This window comes from Schistocerca americana, chromosome 11 (genome assembly GCF_021461395.2).
Source record: "Schistocerca americana isolate TAMUIC-IGC-003095 chromosome 11, iqSchAmer2.1, whole genome shotgun sequence".
NCBI classification, from domain to species: Eukaryota; Metazoa; Arthropoda; class Insecta; order Orthoptera; family Acrididae; genus Schistocerca; species Schistocerca americana.
In genome coordinates this window covers 45,219,755-45,239,741 of record NC_060129.1, presented here as the reverse complement: position 1 = coordinate 45,239,741, position 19,987 = coordinate 45,219,755, and the positions used below count along the sequence as shown (strand labels likewise).

Below are 19,987 nucleotides of genomic sequence, written 5' to 3'. Positions count from 1 at the left end.
ACCATTATGTATGATAAATGAAAATAAAAACACAACTTCAACAAAAGTTAAATCATAATACATATTTCAGAGGACAGTGCATGGAATACAATATCAGTACAAAATTAAAATATACTCCACAATTAGTGCTTGTAGAAACTTATGTACATTATAAAGACTATTCAATAAAACAGTTCTTCTACAACAAAATCATTTCACAGTGACGAAAATAAAATTTGTTTCAACAAAACCCACCAAAGCTCTCAACTACATTTCACTGCAAAATACCTCTTCCTCTATCTTTCATCTGATGATCGCAAATGGGTACACAGAGTGACACAGAGATAGTCAACTCTCTTAAGAGCAATAGCTCTAGAACTTTAAGGTTTTAAATATATCAACAGATCAATTGCAACAAACCATCAAACACACAATTTGATACTGTCTTTCCTGTTCAATCCCGTACATGTTTCTTGCTGTGAACCAACCAGATTGCCAATCTGGGAACCCTGTTCTCTGTGTCAGCTGCATGGGAAAATTCCTCACAGTGACAACATCACTAACAAATGTATTTCTTCCGATGAAGCACTCAGATTAATGATATTTCTGTGTCATATAAATTTCCTAAACCACTGAAAAGCTGCTTTTGGTGTGATTAATTAGAACAATTAACAGTTTGTGATGCACTGTTAAAAATAAATTTAAAAAAGAAAGAACAGTTTTCTTCTGTGTATAATATGAAAAATGTTACCTACAAACTAAGTTACATAGCTTCTGTCACAAGCAGACTTACAACCTGAAACTGTCTGCCTAGCCCAAGACTTCGCACAGCAAAGACAACGTCCACACGTTTTTCATATGAGCAAGTTCTTAACCGGTGTTAAGAACCGGTCCCATTTCCTTTAAACAGACCTCTCAAAATATTGAATCAAATACAACAAATATGAAATATTCTTCAAAATCAAAAACATCTGTGGTAATACCAATTTTAATCACTGGCAACTTCCTTAATAGCATGGAACTTTGCAATACTGGAAGTGAGCTGAGCATATACTCATGTGAAGCCACATCCATTTTTCATTCAACACACAGCAGAAAAATTTAAGTGTAAACAGAATACCGCTATCAGTGATATAACTAGAAAACAAATGCAGAAATACTGGTAGAATCAGTGAATAAGTGTTTCTTGTATTATGTGCGCAGTTCTGAATTTTCAGAAAAATGACAGCCTCCAGAATCAAATAGGAACATAACAGAATCTATCGGAAACTGGGACTGATTTGCTGCCACAGATGGGATTGAGAGAGAATTTTAAGGCTAATGTGAGACCACTGTGTGTCCATAAGTCTCATTCCATTCAGTCACACTCTTTCCAGACGAAGATGAAGGGACTGATAACATTGTAGTCTTTATTCTTTTGTACATGTTAATTCGCAAGTGCTTAGCATCTAGTCATCTTTCTTACTCTTAGCTCCATTTTCTGTAATTATTTCACAGTAATTTGTGTAATGTTTTGTACCATACATAATACGCATTTTTTGTAATTGCCAAATCTGACATCAAAGATTTCACAATCTTGTACAATCTCGTGCCAGGCTCCCTAGCTCAAAAGACAATATTTCAATTCACAACAAGAAATTCTTTTCCTGTAATTAAATTCAAAGTAACACATCGGAAGTTATGCTATTGTGCTACTTTACTTACACTGCAGAGCTGTACGGGACTGATGTCCAATTCAGTTACATGTGATTAAATTTTTAAATTCGAGAGCAGAAATTCTTTCTGCAGGTGGAATCTTTTGCAATATTTGGAAAATCAAAAACTTGATTTTATGTAACAATATTCAGTTTCACATTACACGTTCCATAACTATAACACACCAAATTTGTATTTACAAAAATCAATAAAAGTAAATTATACATTTTCTGTTTAATTGACAATAGTTGTTTCACAATTAGAAAACAGATTTCTACGTGAAAAAGACCAATCACCAAAATACTTATACACACCAGTAGTCATCACACAGCTACCTACAGCTCTTCGAGTCAGCTACTGAAATGACTAAAACACAGAATAGCCAACGGAAATAGGTAAGTAAACTGTACATATGACGGAGAAAACTCAGATACAAGACAGAGTACGTGCTTTACGACAATCGTAAAAGGTAGGGTCAAATAGTGCTCAGAGCAAGCCGCTGTCAGATCCACCGCACAATACAAAGTCACAGTATACATTATATCACTGTACACATTTTGGACACCTTAACCGTTGCCGCAGCAAACTGCCAGGTACAAATATTTGTCCAATTGCTTTCTCTGTGGAAAATGACACTTGGCAAAATTTACTGGAAAAACTATTTCATAGGTTTGACTATCTCCAATCAGAATTTCAGTAAAAGATTTCTTAACCAAAAAGAAATCAACACACAAAATCAGCACATAAAAATTGCACTAGAGTCGTGATGGAATTTCAGTTCACAGTGTGAAGTAGACCCCCTCAGTGGGAGAGGCCAGTCGGCAGCACGGGGCGCAGGTCCTGCCCCACCATCGGGTAAGAAACCAGCGGGGCACTCGCCGCAGCCCCGGCAGCGGCCATCGACATGGCGGGTGTCTGCGGGGGCGGAGGTGGTGCCTGCGGCTGCGGGGCGGGGGCTCCCGGCGGTGGTGGCGGCTGCGGCTGTGCACCTGCCCCGGGCTGCCCGGCGGGGGCCGGAGGTGCCGGCTGCGGCTGCGCCATCGACACCACCTGCGGGAAATCCGGGCGCGTCTTAAAAAACTACCCTTCCTTCGATTGTCTACAGCACGAGGTCGCGGGCCGACAATTACCGTACGGACAGAAATGATGAGGGGATCTTACAGACAGATCCTTTTCGACTTCCTTTGTACTCGAGGAATTGCGAGGTCACTGCCCAGACATCAAATCTTAAGCTGTACAACACACTGCCCGAAAACTCTAAATAAATTGAGAGACAATTTCCGAGTTCTACTAAGTGCAAAATATTTCCGACATTTTAACATAGTTAGTTGCAGCTGAGTGCATAATATTTGAATCTTCTAATAGTGAAGTTAATGGTTTGTTTCTTGCTAGTAGAAACTTTCTTTTTCTAGACTCCTAAACTTTTCTGTATATTAACAAACTGAAATCGTAATTACCAAGTATTACACGATAACTTTAAACTAAAACCGCACTGTTTGTTTTTAATTAACCACAACGCAATACGAGTTCAAGCAATTAATTACAATTTGATTAAGTATGTGAAACATCAAATCGAAAATATTTTATTTTTAATTTCAGAGATTGAGCAGTATTATTGGCACACTATATTTTCACTTAACAGTAACATATTTCCCATTTTTCTACCCAATTTTATTACGATATTCACAGTTTAAAGCAATTAGTAACTTAAAATACAAAATATTATTTTATTTAAATACTATCATTCAATACTTGTGAATTAATACTCCAATATGATAACAGATATGGAATTCAAGTAACTGTAAAAATAAATGACGTTACTAGTGAGAATCGATCCAGTAACTTCACAATTACACGATTAAAACGCTAAGCATTGCACTACAGGCAGCTCAGGAAGTAATGCTCTGCTGACAACAATGCTCTCTGAATGCAAAATGTTAGGTACAATTTCTTTGAAGTTTCTCAAGTGTGTGTGCAAAAATTTTATTTTCTCCAACAGATAGTGTTTCAAAATGGTGCACGTATGTGACATACATTACAAGCAGCACGTTGTCACTGAATTTCAAACTGTGGAGAATATTCACAAACGTTCGTGTGAAGACTACGATGCATTTGCAGTCAACCGGAGTACAGCTGATCGCCGGGTGCAGAGGGTGAGACAATCGGCAGAGGGTTTGGACGATCTCCACAATTTGCAATGACTGTCACAGGTGACGCGTCGCAGTGTGCCGATGTTCTCACTTGTGCGGATCGATGCATTACGACTCTGCAGTTGGCACTGCTTCTGTCAAACGGTAAAGAAAGTTAGGATGCAATTATCTGCACTCTCACATACTCTGAAGTGACCACATGAGAAAAAAGGTTTGGGCAATATTCTCTCATCCATCCTACAGCCCTGGCATAGCTCCCTCACACTTCTACTAGTTTGGATAGTGGAAGAAATTTTGAAGACGACGACAAGGTGATTCACACAGTGAACGAGTGGTTTCTTGGACAGGGCCAGGGCTTGTAACAACAGGGCATACACTCCCTCGTGTCTCGCTGGAGTGGGGCCACAGAACTGGAAGGACATTAGCTGGAAAAGTAATGTGTATAGTAATCATTATTGTGTAGTTTTCATTGTGTGGAATAAATAATTGCCGGGGAGGGGGGGAAAAAAAAGAAAAGTGGAACTAACTTTCTTGGCAACACTCTTATTTTGATTTCAGTTCCTGTCGTACAACAGTATATTATCTCACGGTCCACTGGTGATCAGGCTTACTTCCATTAGTTCGTAATTCCTATTACGACCATTCTTATAGTACGGTAGAACAATATAATGATTTTAGACACATGATGCCAAAGAAAACAGAAATAAGTATATGTATAACAATTTACAGTAATTACCTCATACTGCAACAAAGCCAGCCAGATAAAAGTTCCACATTTGCTGAATCGAACGTCAATCTCAAGTATCCTCAGTTCAAATCCAAGAGATATTGTATTGTGTTGCCCGTAGATTCTGCATTTTCCTCCCAAATTTTCACAGTATGCAAAAAATAAACTCTTCCACATAAAAATGAAACAATTTATAGGCTCTACAATCTTATGCCACATGTTATTTTCAACTTGTCTCCTAATGCAGCACGAAATTAGATGGAGCAAGAAAGATAGGGTCAGAGTAATTTAAAAGCAATTCCAGTGCGACAATTAATACAGCGATATTTAAATGAGATGGTCACAGAGGAACTTATACTCGAGGGCCCCACCAGGAAGCAATTTTTATGAAGAATGCTCACCCACAGTAGGCTGGCATTTTGTGCGACAGCTTAAACTATTTGGCCCACAAGTGGAACACCTCAACAGTTCGAGAAACTGTACCAGGTGAACAGAGATCTAGGCAATAGCCGACAGCTCCCAAAGCCTGCACAACCTCGGATTGCAAAAATTAAAACAGATTGTAGCACAAACTGTATGTAAATATATATATTAATTGTGTACAAAGGATCCAAACTGTAATAATTGTATTTAGTATATAGGTTTAGAAAGTAAGTGTTGGGAAAGATTATCCCCTATGGATGCACGTGGCCTTTCCAATGAAAATATGCATATATTGACTTTTAGGTTTGCTAGCCTGCCACGCTAAATGTTTTAGCGTGACAGTCGAGGGGGCGATGTAGCGGGACTATGAATTTCGCCGCGCTACACTCGCTCCCTCAGATGAAAAATATCCCGTCGCAGCGGTATGAGCGCTCGACGGCAGAGAAACTACTAAAATTGTAACTCTTTCTTTGTTTTCTATTCGTTTCTTTATTGTCTCTTGATAGCCGAAGCTGAAGGCAGACGTGATCTGATTAAGACGAAAAAAACTTATTAATGTGTAGACATTGTGGAAGTTGTTATGAAATTCGGAGGATGGAGAGAAGCAACTAAAATAAATTGTATTTAAGATCAAGACAGTTTTGTATACATTAGAAATTCCTGGACAATGAAACTTATTGCAAGATTTCGGAGCAGACTTTTTGCGCAGAAATGAAGTAGGAGATTTTTTAAGACCTGGACGCCGCATGAAAGAAGACATTTAACCTGGTAAAGGATGAACTTCTATCTACGTCATTTCCCCCTGTCAGTTACATTTTGTTATTCTCTGTTCTTTTTCAATACTTTTTGTAGTGGAAATTGGTTTAACTTTTGCTCAAAAACGCCACAAGGACCACCCCAACAATAGCTTTTCCGAATCACGAAGTCCGATAGCTTTTCTGTAATACGAAGTCCGATCTGCATTTCTTTCTTTCTTTCCCTTTTTTTTCACGGTCATTTACGATTTTAAAACCCCTTTTTTATTCACCATTCCTTCCCAACATTTTCAACCCTTTCCTTTTCTTTTCTTCTCATTTTCTTTTTTTTTTTAATCACTACAAGACACTGCCAGTTCCATCTGTGCCGGTCTATTTGAGACAGTATGCAAAAAGGGAATTGAGCAGCCAGTTCCAAGAGAGTAGCCCCAATATGCTACTCGAAGAGGTAATTGTGCCTCATCTGAATTGATCTGAAAGGACACAGGAGAATCAACCGGATGAGGAAAGGACAATCAGCATGAACTGTATGGAGTTTTCAGCTTACCCTGTACATGTGTCCGACACTGTAGACTTCCACACTTAAACCTGTGAGGCGAGGTCAATTATTGCCTAGCTGCAGTCCACACTATACAGAGGTCTTCAGAAGGTCTGCGAGACCTCTCTTCGATCTACAGAAACCCTTACAGAAATGGTTGCCACTGTACTGTATTAATGATTACAGAGAGATAAATCTCCACTCTTGATATACAACTGCACATTAAAAAAGGTATTCTCCAACAGTAGCAGAGATATGAGCTTTGAGGTAGCAGTATGCACTGATCAAGTTACTTCTGTCCTACACTGACACACAATGTTCCATGAAAGCTTGCTCCTGATTCTGATCCTTGCTCTCAGAGCTATTTTGGGTTCCACAGCTACAAAATTTTCCAATAAATGTATTACTGTTTCTCCTTGGCCATATTTACTGATAAACATCCACAAATTTATTCAAAACTCGTCAGTTTGGGTTATAAGCACTTTTATATCCACCTAAAAATAGTTTAAACCTCGTTCAGTGAATCATACGAAAATAAATGCAAGTCCTTCAGTATCAGACAGTTGATAACAAAAAAAGCCCTACTTTTTACTTATTTATTAGTGTCAATATTCTGCCTCTTTATTGCATAATTTTTACTAACAAATGATCCCATATCTGAATCTGGATATAGAAAGCTTCAATTAGGATAATGTACCCACTAAATTTCTGAAACCTTTTTCATACTTTGCTCCCACCGAATCCTTCCTAGCATCACAATTCCCTTTCTTAAGTGTTTCTACATCTTACGCTACTTTTCCTCCAAAACTTTATAATTGTTTAGTATTTCTAACTTAAATTCCGACTGGACTAAATACCCACAGGTGAGTGTTCAAGTTTGAATCCCAATGGGACACAATTTTTTAATCGGTCTTGTAAACTTTTCACTTATAACCAGGAATTTTTCGCAGTATTCAATAAACACAATTGCTGAACTAAATGGGAAAGAATTAGGAAGATAAAAATGAATGAGAGAGGAGAAGAATGCACAGCGAATTAAATTACACTTTATTTTCATCAGCCTTTCTATAGCAAACAGAAAGCTACAGCAACCATAAAAAAAAATTTTTTTTTTGATAAAGAGCTGAGCAAGGGAAAAATGGAACAGAAAACAAGAGGAAAATTAATATCTGTACCTGTTGTCAAATCATTCTGTTCACAGGTATTACCAAAATGTTTGGGAATTGTGATGTTCCGATGAGCAGAAAAATGGACCTTCCCATTTCCTACCTTAAAAGTTTCTCAAAGAAATCTGTCTCGATCATTACCAGCACTTTATGTTTTACATATACTATAATACACTATAGTAAAGTCTTTGGCATCACACTACAATACATATCGGACAATACAGACTGAAAAACTGAATTAGAACTTACCATCCAGAACACTAGTGTGTGCTTAGCCTAAGTCAATCTAGATTACACTGTTGATAACTAATATGAAAACCTACAAAAATCAATTTGTTTAAGTCCATTTTTGCCTAAATTTGAAAACATTTTCAACATAACTGCTAGTCCTTATTTAATTTATGGACAATGTACACTTAAAAGAGAAGTAAGGAAAATAAGAGAAAGAAAAGAGGAAAAGTGAAATATCTCTGAATCAACAGTGAGAAAAGGAATGGCACAAAGAAGGCTAAGGTTCCACAAGCTGTTGACATCCACGTCACTGGTGACAGAAAAATAATGCTCAAATTTATCCGGCCCGATAATGACTGGTAACCGCTGAAAGTTTTAGTTGCAACATGTGTATAACACACTCCTATATGAACTACAGTCATCAGTGAAGGAGATTTCTCCTTTACAAGCAATAAATGTACTACACAATAAAGTTTGTCACCTGCAATAATCCCGCACACGACTAATCCCTCTCCAGACAGTAACGACACTCCACAATTTCGACTTGAACCTTGACACAGACACTGTCATTTTCAACGGCAAGGACCGTACAAACTTTGTATAGAGTGACAGTTGCCAACTCGCACTGTCGCTAACAGTGACAAAGATAAACCACATCCACAGCGTAGAGACTTTGTAGTATTGCATGGTGGCGACTTAAACTTGGAGGGGAGGGGGGAAGAATCCCTGAGAATTTCAGGTGTGAGGAGGAAGATGGTGTCATGAAGAGTCTAATAAATTAATGATGAATGGGATGGGGGTGGGGGAAGACTTTTCTTTCCCCTCAGCTGAACGAGCTATATCCTAGCCACAAGCAGCAGTTTAACTGCAGTTTTTAAACATCAGTAATTTATATGCAATAATATTCATATATTAACACACTTTGAAATACAGAGAAGGTAAAAAAATTTGAACACCAAATAACAGCTAATGTAGCGTAATGAAATTTTGGAAATACATTTGTCTAGGTAACGTACTTAAGTATTAACACTGCAAGGTCACATGTTAATGTAAGTACGAGCTAAGCCATTGCAAATGTGAAATGCTACTACATTAATAACCTGTGTAACTAACAGAATGTGGAACGCAAGCACGCAAATGTGCACGCACTGTGCCGTGAAGGTGCCGGACATCAGCTCGTGCGACGGAGTTCCACGCCCGTTGCACTCGGTCTGTCAGTACGGGGAAAGTTAATGCCGGTTGTGGAAGACGCCGGGAGTTGTCATCCGTAAGCATTCGACTGCATACAGATCTGGCAACATATCGATACTCCGCTTATTAGGTTACGACGGTGGTATGACGGCAAGCATTAACCTATCGGTAAACACCCCCTGGAATGCCGTTTGTGAATGGCAGCACAACAGTCGAATCACCAGACTGACATACGTATTTGCAGTCAGGACGGGTGGGATAACCAGGATAGTGCCCGGGCTGTCGTACAAAATCACACCCTAGATCATAGCTCCAGTGTGTCAAATACCCACACAGGTCGTCTGCAGGCCAACCGGTCTCCTCCGATCCACCGCACGGCAATCACCGGCACCGAGGACACACAGATTTTGTCAGAAAACACGACAGACCTTCACTCTGCCCTCCGATTGGCTCTCCCTCGACACTACTGAAGTCCCAAATGGCAGTGGTTTGAAGTCAGTGGAATGCACAGTACAGTGTGTCTGGCTGGGAACTGTCCTCGAAGTAACCGATCTGTAACAGTTTGTCGTGCCACGGTGGTGCCTACTGTTGCCCAAATTGCTACAGCAGGTGCATAAGGATGTGCCAGAGCCGTACGCCGAACGAGACGGTCTTCCCTCTCGGCAGTGCCACGCAGTCGTCCGGAGCCCCGTCTTCTTGCGACCGAACATTTTCGTGAGCACCGCTACAGCAATCGTGCACAGCGGCTACGTTCCCGCTGAGCCTTTCTGCAATATCGCAGACGGGAGCATCCAGTTTCTCATAGCCCTATTACGCGACCTCGTTCTAACTCAGTGAGGCGTCGGTAATGGTCTCGACTGACATCGAATCGCCACATCCGATCTCACAGATAGCTCGACCGTTACGAGGTGAATTTAAAGGAAACCTGATTCGCATCCTCATAGTGGCACTACTAGTGCCATTCTTACGTGACTGGAGAGAAATCTGAAGAGACATTATTTTCCAGATGTGGAAACACGCCTACCATCTTTAGATCGTGTCACACGACTCCTCCTCGGTGCCGCAATTTTTTTCCGTCTACGTATTAAGTATTTAAAACTTCGAGTTTATAAAACTCGTTAAATTCAATTTCAGTACCAGGTTAAAAACACAGAATTCCCTAATATTTTATAAAACTCCTGAAATTCCCTGATTTTCCAGGTAATTTCCTGAGAATTCCAGAAGAGTCACCACCCTGTATTGTTACCACTTCTAGTGTATTTCAGGTTGTAACCACAAGTGCAGAGACGGTCAGCTAACTACGAGCACACGGCTCGTGCAATTTCTAGATCTGCACACGTACCGTGAAAACCACCGCCAATTGCATCGTAGAGGGCATCACTTATTAGCGCGTCTTTCTGTTCTATTCGTGTTCCGATAACTTAATTTACAGCTGCCTCCGAAGTCCTCGAAGGAGTGAAATGGGCAAGGTTATGGTATATTCCTAGATTCCTCACATAAAAGCTGCTTCTTGAATTTTGTAAGTAGGATTTTGCAGGGCAGTATCCATCTATTTTCTTCATGTATTTGCTCATTCACTTATTTGAGCAGCTCTGTTACGCTCTCCCACGTGAGGCCATTTTTACCGCCCTTTTTTGTATACCCTCATTAGTCCTATTTGGTACGGGTCGCACAGGTGTTTTGTGAGCAACCTCGCATTTCTCTAGTATTCCACCACCAAACAGGACTTGCCACCTGCTTTACGTACGACCTACAACCTGTAACTGATTGTTCTGTCTCGTATCCCTACAAACTGTTACGCCCAGATGTATGTACGAGTTGACCCATTCCAACTGTGACTCGTTGATCCTGTAAACATAGGATACTACAATTTTTTAATTAGTGAAATGTACGAGTTTACATTTGCCAATCTTTACACCACTACGAAATCTTATCAAGATATGACATAATATCTGTGCAACTACTTTCAGATAGTACTTCATTTCAAATAACTGAATCATCTACAAAATGTCTGATGTTACCTTTGATAGTGACTGCCAGGACATTAATATACATCCAAAATAACAAGGGTCCTGATGCTTCCCTGGAGCACACCTGAAGTTAGTTCTACACCTGCCGATTACTTTCCTTTCGAGATACCACTGCCCCTTCCCGACTAAAAAGTCCTCGGTCACAAATTTTGCTCGATATCCCAAACGAGTGTGGTACCGAGCCGAACGATTTTCAGAATTAGAGAGATACTGCATCTGCCCGACTGCCCCGATCTGTGGCATTCGGGATATGACGAGACAGAAATTTAAGTCGGGTTACGCACGACCGATGTTTATGGAATCCGTGCCAGTCGGTGCACGGAGGAGATAATTCTATTTGATGTATTACCTCACTACATTTAAACTCAGAATACGTGCAAGTCGATTTGAGAAACTTAATGACAAATGATGCTGTACAAAAAAAATTATTTATTTGGGAGTTGTGCTTTAAAAGGATGCACTGTACACACTCTGTCATCCAGAAGTTCAGACAGTAAAGAGTGCCATAAAATGACGCATTAAAAACCTACAAAGAGAAAATCCATTACATAACCACGGCTGTGGCAGCACACGGAGGAAATCCCTGCCAGAAACGCTAGCAACAACAGGCATCCTTAACACACCCATATCATCCTTTTTATTCACCAAGTTTAGAACGGCTACTGCTGCCACTTCTTTAACAAGGAGAGATCCCCAGCAGTGGGTCCGACCTTTTGAAATCATCTAGACAGTGATGTAGGTCAGGGTCCCAGGTATCACACCCTGCAGCCATTCACCCTGGTGGGCCCTCATTTGCAAGTAACAAGCGGAAAAAAATTTTTGATTTTCACACAATGCTTTATAGCTTTCAAAGAAATGACTTTGTTCATTATTTTTATTGAATTAATTCATTTAAATGTAATTTTCTATTTATATTGCTTTCACACATCATTTTAATCTTTGAGTTTTATTTCATTTTTTCATATTCTTTTTCCATTTGGAATTTTTGTTCATGTGATTTTAATTTCAATTTAATTTTTTCTGTTGCATCATTCTATATTTTTGTCCATGCTACTGTCTTCGTTATTTCTATTCCTCATTTTGCGTTAAGTTTGTTTTATTTATAATCCCTTCTGTCATTTACATTTTCATCTGTGTTATTTTGTTCCCTGTTTAATAAACCTATTTTTTAAATGTTTGTACGATGATTACCATCCAAAAAATGTACACCTTGCAACGAAAAATACATTTTTGATACCAATGCACAATTAATATAAATACTTGTAGAATATTTTGTCTTTTGTTTCTTAACATTGTCATTTTCAAATGTTTAAACATTATAATAGATAAACAAAAAGAATTAAATTCACACACACATGTACAAAGATTCCAAATTGGAAAAAAAACAATACGGAGAAAAAATGAGAGCAATTGAAAATATTAATTTAAAACGAAGTGACAAAAGAAACAGAAACAAAAAAATAATATTAAACACTAACTGTATAAAAATAATGACCAAAGTAATTTCGATAAGGATTTAAAAAATTAAAACTTTTAAAGCACTTCTATCAGATTCAAACCCATAACCTTTTGCATCAGCCCTTACACTGCACAGACAGTTATCCCTTCTACGAAACTGTAGAGAATTAATCGAATTTATGAAATTTTTTGCCATTTACTCGCAAATGAGGGTCCACCAGGGTGAACGGCTGCAGGGAGCAACACCTGGGACCCTAACCTACATCGGCATATAAATGATTTCAAAGTCGGTCCCACTGCTGGGGACCTCTCGTAGGTGTTATACAGGCCATTTTCACAATTAAAGATGTAGAATGTGTCAACTGAAGGTCTACATGCTTCTTATATAGAGAACAAATACTAAAGCTTCCTTTAGAGGGTTAATTCTTATCGGATTTGAATGTGGTTCATATAGGTGACTAGTCATTTACATCATGTTATCACCAGAATGTGATTTTCACTCTGCAGTGGAGTGTGTGCTGATATGAAACTTCCTGGCAGATTAAAACTGTGTGCCGGACTGAGACTCGAACTCGGGACCCTCGCCTTTCGCAGGCAAGTGCTCTAGCATCTGAGCTACCCGAGCCTACTCACGCTCCATCCTCACAGCTCCACTTCTTCCAGTACCTCGTCTCCTACCTTCCGACCTTCATCGTGTTAGTTATCACTGTTTATCCGTATGTACTGACTAATCAAAACAGTGAACAAACAAGAGACTGAAGCCCGTGGAGGACAGATCAATTCTCAATTATAAACCTTGAAAGATCTCCCACTTCGGACAAGAAGATTTCCCTCTTCTGTCAGTCTGTAAGAAAGACTTTACATTAATTCATTGAAGGGACCGAAACAATATATTCTTTATTAATTCTCTCAGAAAGGTGATCATTAATGGAGCCAGAACGACTGTTTCAAAACTCCTCCTCAAATGAAAAACATATGCTGGACTGGGAGGCAAGCACAGAAACTCACCTTCCACAGACAGTGCTCTTACTGACTAAGCAGTTAGGGCACAAATAATAACTGGCACTCACTCGTGCCAGCATCTGCTGTTACCTACCTCCTGGTTTGCTAAAAGGCACAGCTGGCTACCAGAACCTTGATTCGGAACAACACTGTAGCAGGTTTTAGAACTTTAGTAAAAACATTAACACTGAAAGTTACAAGCAGATTGAAACTGACACAGGGACCTAACAGATCAGCTCTCTTCGGTTTTTTTCATACTTACAGGATTGGAAAGCCAGCACCCTTAAGCAGTGGGGGAAATTTGAGCTTTGTAACACAGTCACCAGTATATCAGAAAGTAGTGTTGTAAAGCCGACGATCTGATTCCCGTTAGTAGCAACGTTCCTTGTTTTACTTTTATTTCAACTCTATATTTATTAAGAAATGGAAATATTAATTAACAAATTCTGAATCATAATTCTTTTAACAAAAATAACACCTTTTCATTTTTAATTACTGGTCATACGAAAATAAGTTAAAATTTTATACAGACATGTTAATGACCTACAGTTAAAAGACAAAAAATTACATACATCAATAATACTGCTTAACAGTAGAATCAAAACCGTAGTTTATTTTCTGTTTCATGTTTTGAATTTTTATAAAAAATCTTATTTTACTGCGAATACTAGCATTTTCGTGCGACTAGTAATTACTAACAAAAATATTTTATTTTTATTCAAAAATTATATTCAGTTCTTGTTATTAACAAACCAGCTTCTAATAAACATACAATTAAAAAAAATAATGCTACTAGTAAGAGTACAAACAGTGACTTTACGATTACAAGACGATGTCGTGTACAATGTCAATACGTTGTATGTAATAGCACCAGAAATATTCTAATCTTCAAACATATTTTTTTAAAAGAATTGTGTTGTACTGCTTTAGGGACTGATGTCTGGCAATGCCCTTCAAATCCTTGAAGTATGTAGATAATTGAGGCTCGCAAAGCAGTCCGTAACTACGACACGGCATAGCTCCGAGCAGCCTCATTTCTGCCAGTTGAAAAAGCAGGGGAGCATTACAGGCAAAATTGAGGCTCCGAGTGCAGATAGCGAGTCGTGCCTGTACAGCAGATTTGTGTCACGGTCTCGCATACAGTTGTAATCTTCCGTGACGTTTCAATGTTAATGGGCCTACTCAACTCCTACAATGTGATACAGTGTCATTGTCAGCTAGAGTACAGGGAAATTGCAGTCATAATCAGTATCTTCATAGAATGTTCTCCAGCTGAGGAGCATAATGTGGGAAAAATTAGAATACGTCTGTCAGATAATTATGCAGAGAAATGGGTGCAGCCAGTGAGATACCCAAAGCTGGTAAAAGAGTTAATGGTACAGATTCATTAGCATGCAGACAATCTAGGAGGGCACAACACAGACTACTCAAATGTAATAAACTTCTACAAACATTTCAGCCCCGTTATTCAACAGCTCATTTCCACTAATCGAAAGAAAATAGGTAGTACTGTAAATCAATAAGTTTGGATGACTGATTACTTTAGAATATCACACATAGGAAATGTGAACTGTGAACAATATCAAAGTAAAATACAACAAACGGCTGAAAAATTCAACAAAATAGGGATCTCGAAAAAAAGGGCGGGAGGGGTCTCAGTCGTGCAAAAAGTATAAAGGAGAATTACGCTGCCTCGACGAAAAAAAGTGAGTGACCCGAAGACGTTTCGTATGTTAATGTAACTTTGTACATACACACACACTATCAGTGGGTACGTAAATGATTAAAAGCTGTAATTCTCCGTGACACACAGAATGACCATCCGTGTGCATCAGTGTTGTCTGTGTTTAGAGAACTTGCTAGGCCCGGTAAGGTATACATTGATCAGAAGAGCTCCTGTGAAGTTCGGAAGGTAGGAGACGAGGTACCGGCAAAATTAAGGCCGTGAGGGCGGGTCGTGAGTCGTGGCCGGGTAGCTCAGTCGGTACAGCACTTGCCCGCGAAAGGCGAAGGTCCCGAATTCGAGTCTCGGTCCGGCACGCAGTTTCAATCTGCCGGCAAGTTTCGTATCGGCGCACACTCTGTCGCAGAGTGAAAATCTCATTCCGTATACACTGACCGTCGACCTACTACCGGTACAAACCTGCCCGGGCGATAGCAACGTCACCTGGTGAGCTATAACTGCTAGTCAGGCACACGCACAGTGCACACAGTATCAGTAAGTATCTGCGAACATGCTGTCCTCGTGTAGAATGGGGAAGGCGTGCGATCTACCCGAGGGCAGATCGTGACGGCCCAGAAGCTCGGCACGAGCGTTTCAGAAAGTACACGACTTGTCGGGTGTCGGAGGAGTGCAGCAGTGAGTGTCTTCGACACGTGGTGAAACCGAGGTGAAACTGTGTCCAGAGCTATTGCGGTCGGGCAGCCACCCTCATTACAGATGCAGGACATCGTAGGCTCGTCAGATCGGTAAAACGGGACAGGCGGCAAACTGCGGTGGAACTAACATCAGACTGTAATGCCGGGCAGAGTACAAAGGTGGCCAAACACAGAGTGCACCAAACACTCCCGACGGTGGGCCTCCGCATCGAACGACCCACACGTGTGCCGATGTTAAGACCACTACGACCGAAAAGGGCACGTGACCGTCAGCACCGGACGTCTACGCAGTAGCAGAGTGTCGCGCAGTCTGACAAATCCCGATACCTCCTCCGGCGTGCCGACGGGCGGGCACGAATCTGTCGTCTTCCACAGGAACGGCTGCTCGACACTAGTACTGTGAGACAGAGGAGTACCGTACACCGGTTGCGGACAACATACACCCCTCCGTGACGATAACGTTTCCCGGTGGCATCGGCATTTTTCATTAAGATAGTGGGCCGTGTCACGAGGTCAGGAGTGCGGCGGGGTGGTTCCTGGAAGACGGTGGCGAGTTCCAATCTACGTGCCGACCACCCGACTTAACAGATCTGAACTCTACGACAGCGTCTCTGACGCAGTCGAACGTGGCGTCAGAGCCCGTCGCCGCCCTCCCCAGAATTTATGAGAATGAGGTGACACGTGTGTGCAAATGTGGTGCCAACTGCCTCCAGTGTCCTACTGAGACCCTACTGCTCCCGTGTCACGATGCGTCACCAGTGTTATCCGTACCTGAAGTGGGAATACTGGCTATTAAGTAGGTGTTCATAATGTTCTAGTCGATCAGTGTATAAGGTGGGTTAAACAACTTACACGTCGAACGATCACTGCCACGTACTCACGTGAGACGGCATTATCGGCAACTGACAGGTTGAAAGGGGCCTCACTGCAGGTTTCCATTTGGCCGTACGGTCAAACTGTGCAATATCCAGGTCTGTGGGTATTCAGACTGCACAGGAATGTGAGGACAAGTATACTTGTCGGCAAGGTTCCGGTCGACCACGTCGGAAGATCACGGTATCGTGCACCGAACACATCGTAGTTCCTTCACGTCTGTGCCTGCCATCTGGAGACAGGTAACGGAGCCCCTGAAATATTCTGCATCACCACGTACAGTCCGTCGGGTGGTAGCGGCAGCCGGACCGGGGAATTACTGTCGCAGACGTAGGCAGCAGTTAACGGCACGACACAAACGGTTGCGTCCAGTGCAGTGCCGTGACTGGAAGGCACGCACTGCTGGCATAGTTCTTCAGTACTCCGGACGAACACAGTCGGCGAGTACGGCAGCAACCTGCGAATAGGCCCCGCACTTCCCAAGTTTCGGAGAGAGACAGTAATATTAATCCTGGTATCACGGTGTGGGGAGACATCGGGTACGATTTTGATTCACAGCTGGTAGTGATTAAGAAAACACTGACAGCACAACAGTACGACAGAGACGTCCTGCATTCTCGGGTGTTACCTCTCACGCGACACTATTGTGGTATCACTATTGGAGATATCGGCGCCTGGCCACAAATGGCAGATATCTCTGTGGACTGTCTGCACGATGTTGAGGTACTCCCGTGCCCAGCAAGATTCCCAGATCTGTACTCGATAGGGCACGTGTAGGACCAGCTCAGAGGTCAACTCGGTCTTCCGTCTAGTGGTAAGTTTCTGTGGGACCAAACTGCTGAGGTCATCAATCCCTAGGCTTACACACTAGTTAATCTAACACTAACACACACACACACACACACACACACACACACACACACACACACACACACACATATGCCGGAGGGAGGACTCGAACCTCCGACAGCGGGAGCTGCGCAAACCACGACGAGGCGACTCAGTCCCCGTGGCTCAACTCAGTCCCGGTGGGAGTACTTCTGATATCCAGCTGCAGTTACTGTAGTTGTGGCCCAGTTTGCCTCAGGAGAGGATACAATAACTTTACGACACCCTTTTGAACCGAATCAGTGCATTCGTGGATGCCAGAATGTGTACGTCATATCGATAAGTGGGCTCGTAATACAGAGTTCTTTGCAAATTTCATTAGATAGTGTCATCACTGAAATAACATCACGTGCCCTCTCGACTTGTGAAGTTTCATTCTGTTTCCTTCTCCCCTTGCAGGTGCTTCATTTTATTTGTCAGGCAGTGTATTAGACTACCAACTCTTCTGTGGAAGAAACCATTACAGACCCATCAAACTTTGGCAACGTTCTCAATAATCATTCCTACCAGCAGCTGACACGTTAACTCAAAATATTATTCGCGCAAACAAGTAAGCATAATTTTTAAAAGCTGACATTCGAGACAAAGGTGTCACGCTGCTGCAGAAAACGAGCGAGAGGGAAATTTCATCAATTATTAAATCACTTAAAAGAGAATACCGACACGTAGAAATACTTAGCGAGGTTGAAAAGTCCAGTACGTAATCGACAATTTCTATGCTCGTTCAGCTGTGGTCAGTTTCCAATACATTAAAAAATTTAGTACACTATTAAAGAGATAGGCAGACAACCAAGGCAACAACTTGTTACCAGTGTTTCATAATGGTACTGTTACAGTAGTGCACAACAGAGTAGCAACAAATCTCAGTACAGAATTTTTTTCAGATGAGCTGTGTGGATTCAGGATGGAAGCACCAACAGGAAACATAATTTATTCCTTTGTGTGAGGCATTCGCAGGACTACAGAAAAGCTGAAGACAGTAGGTATCTTCTTCAATTTTACTGCACCATTCAGTTATGTGGACCACACTATATTTTTGCAAAGTCAGAGTAATACAGCCAAAAGTTCAGTTTGTACGTAGCGAACTGGGGACACTAAGTTTTCTTCCCGTGTCCTCATGTGAGGAACAGACGCCAATGTGAATGGGCCACTGCAAACTGGGGATCCCACAGGAAGCTATTCGGGGTCCATTGCTTCTGTCGATATATACAAACGATCTGCCATCACGCAAGCATCGGAGTAAAAGATGTGGAATGTAATGCAGAATATTTTGCAAGTTGTAGCTGTGTTAACACCAGCTCATCACACTGCCACACAGCACAGCATACACAGTTCCTGATGCAATATTACATCTACATTTTTACTCTGCAAACTACTGTGAAGCACACAACAGACGGTACTCTCCACTGTACCAGTTATTAGGGTTTCTTCCCACTCCACTCACGTACGGACCACGTGAAAAACGACTGCTCAAATGGCTCTGTGGGCACTGCAGTCTCGCCTTTGCGAGCCCTACAGGAGCAATATGTAGAGGGTTGTAGTATGTTCCCAGATTCATTACTTGCAGTTGGTCCTCAAAACTTTCAAAAGTAGGCTTTCGCGGAATAGTTTGCATCTTTCTTCGAGAGTCTTCCAGATCAGTTTTTTGGCACCTCCGCAATGCTCTACCATCGGTCAAACAAAACCTCTGCCTATTCGATACCCTTACTTCCGTGCGCTCAATATCCCCTTTTAGTCTTAAGTGGTAGACATCCCACATTATTCTAGGATTTAAAAGTAGTCTCTTTTGTGGACCGACTGCATTTCGCCAGTAATTTATCGATAAACTGCATCTCACCACCTGCTTTAGCTACCACCGAACCAATGTCATTATCCCATTTCTTATCTTTAGAAATTGCTACACCCAAGTATTTGTACAAGTTGAAGAATTCCAACTGAAACTACTGTGATTGTAGTCACAGAATACTTTTTTGCGTGCAAAGTCACAACTTTCAATTTCTGAACAATCAATGCAAGTTGCCAAACTTTGCACCATTTTGAAATCCGAGCAAATATTTACGCAGATCTTTCCAGACGGTACTCAATTACAGATAACTGACTTAACTATTAATATTGTCTGCCAGGTGATTAATACAAAATGTGAACAGCAAGGGTCCTACACACTTCCCGTGCACAGCAAAAATTACACCCACATCTGTAGACAACTCTTCACCTGAGATAGATTACTTCTTACTCCCTACAAAGAAATTCTCGGTCCAGTCACAAATTTCACTTTACACCCCATAACGATATGGCTTTTCATTATAAATGCAGGTGTGGTATTTAGTTAAAAGCTTTTTAGAGGTCTAGAAATACTACATCCAGCCAACTGGCTCACTCTGTGGCTTTCAGAATGTCATATAATAAAAATACGAGTCAGGATTCCACACAATCAACAATTTCAGAATCCACACTGGCTTAAAAGTGACACTTTCCACCGTCACGGAAAAGCTTATTTCCTCG

At 41.1% G+C, this 19,987-nt stretch overlaps 1 protein-coding gene across 1 annotated transcript in view; it reads right to left on the bottom strand.

Annotated features, from left to right (window-relative positions):
- Window positions 1-588: 588 nt before the first annotated feature.
- The window catches only part of LOC124553222 (zinc finger CCCH domain-containing protein 10-like), a 125,946-nt gene continuing 106,547 nt past the window's right edge, over window positions 589-19,987 (bottom strand). The window contains exon 10 of the mRNA XM_047127113.1: window positions 589-2,724. The gene's annotated coding sequence lies outside the window, so the exon portion shown is untranslated. The remainder of the gene's footprint in view (window positions 2,725-19,987) is intronic.